The sequence below is a fragment of the Dipodomys ordii genome, unplaced genomic scaffold, assembly GCF_000151885.1.
Source record: "Dipodomys ordii isolate 6190 unplaced genomic scaffold, Dord_2.0 Scaffold116, whole genome shotgun sequence".
NCBI lineage: Eukaryota > Metazoa > Chordata > Mammalia > Rodentia > Heteromyidae > Dipodomys > Dipodomys ordii.
This window is the reverse complement of record NW_012267332.1, coordinates 94289-98496: the sequence shown is the minus strand read 5'-3', so window position 1 is coordinate 98496 and position 4208 is coordinate 94289. Positions and strand designations below refer to the sequence as shown.

The 4208-nt window shown below is 36.0% G+C and overlaps 1 pseudogene across 1 annotated transcript in view; it reads right to left on the bottom strand.

Moving 5' to 3' along the window:
• LOC105995196 overlaps nt 1-3400 on the bottom strand; it is a 24191-nt pseudogene extending 20791 nt beyond the window's left edge. The window contains exon 1 of the transcript XR_001175554.1: nt 3094-3400. The product of XR_001175554.1 is annotated as a protein transport protein Sec61 subunit beta pseudogene (transcript). The remainder of the gene's footprint in view (nt 1-3093) is intronic.
• Nucleotides 3401-4208: the final 808 nt, after the last annotated feature.

The window sequence follows — 4208 nt, the reverse complement described above, 5'->3', positions numbered from 1 at the left end:
CTGAGGGGCGTCTGGGTTGTTTCCATATTTTAGCTATAGTGAATAATGCTGCGATAATCATAGCTGTGCTGATAGCTTTAGTATGGCCTTGTTTGTGATCAAAATGTTTTTTTATTATCTTTAAGTAGCTGTATAAAAGAATTGCCGTTCAACAAAGCAGTTTATGAATTCAATGCACCTTGATGAATGTCACTCCTTTTAACATCTTTCTCCGTCTTTCCCCTACCCCCTCCTTCCCTCAATTTTTTTTAATTTTGTAGGATATGCCTTGAATTTTATACCTGCACTCTCTTGCTTTCCTCTCTTCATATGTCTACCCCAATACTGATGCCCTGCCTCACCTTTCAAGTAACCATTTCCTGTTTTCTTTTTCAAACTGTGATTTAGCCTTCCTAAAGTACCTAACATATTTCAGTCAATACTTTTGTATACACTTGCATACTTATATGTTTATAGGTTAATTCTACCTTCCACATATGAGAGAAAACATGCATTCCTTGTCTCTCTGGGCCTGATTTACTTCACTTAGCATAATATTATTTCCAGGTCCTTTCAGATCTTTCCATATTTTCTCAAGTGATACAATATCTTTCTTTCTTAAGGATAAGTAAAATTCCATTGTGTATATATACCACATTTTTCTTGATCCATTTGTCCATTGAGGGACATCCTATCTGATACCATACCTTGGCTATGGTATGTAGTGCTGCAATGAACATGATTGTACAGGTGGTTTAACTGTATCCTAGTTTGTAATCTTTGGATAAATGCACAATTGTACAGATTTTCTAGATCATAGGGTAGATCTATGTTTAGTTTTTTTAAGGAAATTCCATACTGTTATACAGAGTAGTTGAACAAATTTATGTTCTCTCCAACAGTGTGCCTTTATACCCACATCTATGCCAGCATCTGTTATTGTTTATATTCTTGATTATGACCACTCTAACTATGTGAGATGGAGTCTCAGTGTTGTTTTGATTTGCATTTTCTTTATGGCCAGAGATGTTTAGCATTTACTGATGTTGGCCGGTTCTACTTCTGATAAATCTCTATTCAACTCATTTGGCCATTTATTAATTGGGTTCTTGATCCTTGGAAGGTTTAGTTTTTAAGCTCTTTGCATATTCTGGCTATTAGGCCATTGTCTGATAGACAGCTGGCAAAATACAATCGTCTCCATCTTGTAAAATGTCTTTTTAGCTTGTTACTGTTGTCCTTTGCCATGCAGAAACTTTTTAGTTTGATACAATCTCATTTATCAATTCTTTCTTTGATCTGCTGTGCTTCTGGATCTTTACTCAGGAAGCTTCTTCCTATTCCAAGGAGTCCTAATGTTTCTCCTCTTTCTTCCTACAGTAATTTCGTGGTTTCAGGTCTTCCATTTTGGTTTTTCATCCATTTTGAATTGATACTAATGTAAGGTGGTGGTTTTCTAGTTTTCCTGGCACTATTTATTGGAGAAGCTGTCAAGACATTAAATGTTTTGTTCTACCCTCTTTTCATTTTCATGTTTTATGAAGATAATTCTGATGTAATTTCTGCATTTGCTCTTCTATACCTTAGTTGTTCCCTCGACATTGGTTTATTTCAAGGTCATTTTTATCTTTGTCTTTCCACATTTAGAAGATATGTCTGTGTATTTATTTGTATACCTGACATCTTTGATGTTTCTGAAATTTATGCATGTTGGGCTTTTAAATATTCTGTTCTGTCCTTTTACAATCCTTTTGCTTTTCCTCTTTATATTTTAGTTTGGTAAGTTTCTATTACCATATCGTCAAGATCACTTATTCTTTTCTCACCTATCTTTAACCTTTTGCTGATCTCATTGAAGGCATTCACTTATTTTACAATGGGTTTGATATATGCTATTTTTGTTCCATCTCTCTGATTAAATTATTCAATTTTATTCAATGTTTTCCATTGTTTTGCCATGACAGTATCATACTGATAAATATTTTAAATTCCAAGTCTTGTAGTTTCAATATCTCTACTGAATTTAACTGCATTGCTAATGCTTGCTCTGTTTGTTCAGACTGTACTTTTTTCTTTTAATGTGCCCTATACTTTTGTTTGTAAGCTTTAAATGTTGTGTTGTGTTAAAAATATTGAAGTAAATAAACTTGAAGTGTGTGTAACAGAGTGTTTATAGCATACTGTTACCCTAAGTGTTTTAAGGTAAACTTTATTTTGCTATCATCTTTGTCTTTCTCCTTGTATGTCTAATCCCCCAGAGATTCTTTGAAAATATCCAAGATACACAATGCCTTAAGTTGTATTGGTCTGTTCTTATACAGTCCTTTCCACTTGAATCTTTGGCAGTAATATACAGTGGGACAGGAAGCATTTTATTGTACCTATGGCTTGGTCTCAGGAGTTCAGTGAGATTGTCCTCTAAGCTTTTATTTGTATTAAGTCTTCTCAGATTTTCTTTTACTTGTTCTTTTGCCTCTTAGATAATATAAGAAAAATTGAAGGGGTTTATTTAGATACGTATCATTATTCATATTGGCTTTTTATAAAAATGTTCTATAATTTAGGCTGTAGTTTATCTTGAATATAGGCTTAAGAAGAGTAAGACTTTCTTGACATATGTTCAAATGATTATTTTTATTTCACATTCCTGTAGTACAGTTTTCCAAATCTTCACTATGACAATCTGGTAAAATTTATTGAGGTTAATTTAATGATCATATAATGGTCCAGACTACTCCTAAAATTTTGAAACTTCTAGGCTTCTTTTCTGGTGACTGAAAATTCTCAGTAACCTTTTGTCCATCAGTCTTTTTAATTTTGGGGGCAAATGGAGTTTTCTTCTTTATATCAATTAAAAAGTTTATTAGACATAGAAAAAATCTGATTCCTCAATCAATTCGTGTTATGTTCCTTGTAAAACAATACGCTTACAGAAAATTTCTTTCTTGTGAACAGAACAAAACACATATGCTGGGTGTCTTCTTCTTCTTCTTCCTCTCCCCCCCCTCCTCCTCCTCCTCCCCCTCCTCCTCTTTCATCTTCTGTGTCTTCTTCTTCTTCTCCTCCTTGTCCCCTTCCTCCTCCTCCTCCTCCCTTCCTCCCCCTCCTGATGACAGATGGATGCAGCCCCAAATGTGCAACATAAATACAGAAGCGATGAACAAGAGACTCATAACCCAAACTGGAACTGGGACAACGCTTTGAGTCCAAGCGAATCCTCTGTGTAGAACCGCCACATCCTCCAGTCCCTGCCAAGTTTGTGTGGCCTGCGCTCCTTGTCCCACAGCTGGCATTCTCTGCCGGACAGTCGATCCCGTAGCCCAGGTGGCCACCGCTTTGCTGGGCGATCGCCCTGAGGAGCCCACGTTAGTGCCGCTGGGGGTCGGGCCCGGCATGCTGGAAGCTGGAGGGCTGCAGAGGGTAATAATTGGACCGCAGGTAAACAGCAGAGGATACTGAGGACTGCAAGGAAGACTGCTGAGCACCCAGAGGACCTGAAACAGGAAAGATCGCAAATGGAGTTTTCTGTATAATCACTTATTTGTTGGATCTAAGAAGAGCTACCGTTTTCAACTTGTTTTGCTCTTTTTTTTTCTTGTTGCACAGATGGGAATGTAGACTTCCAAAATGTTTCCGTGCTAAAGTAAAAAAAAGTTGACAATGAATTTCTTTAATATATATTATAAATATATGTAGTGTTTAATGATTTGGAGTCAATTATATTTAGCATGAGATAGGTAGAGAGATAAATGGAAGGTTCTAAATTTTACTCAAAGTAGCAATACATTAGCAAGAGTAGACAATGTGCAAGTAAAATATGTTGATGAAATTTACTAGTATTATCCTATTTATCTAATACCAAAATGAGCTGGCAAGGTAGAATATTGGGATGAAATGTAGAAGGTATAATTACAAGTAGCTTGGCTTTGCAAGTCTGGAGCAAGACACTTCAGGAAGCTATCTATGCCTTGAGTATTAGTTCAATCATATTTCATTGTTGTCTTTTCACCAAACCCAGAATTCACAGATCCAGGAATTAATCAATGGAAATAGAAATGGTAACCACTAAGTATTGCCCCTTTGTGAAATTTTATTTTCTATCCCTGAAGTTTAGCCTTTGCTAGCTAAAGAAATTCTCCACTAGAAGCCACAATAGTTATTACATTGAACTGTAAAATGATGCTGTCATATGGCCACTTGAGTCCATTCATGACTGTAACTCAACCAAC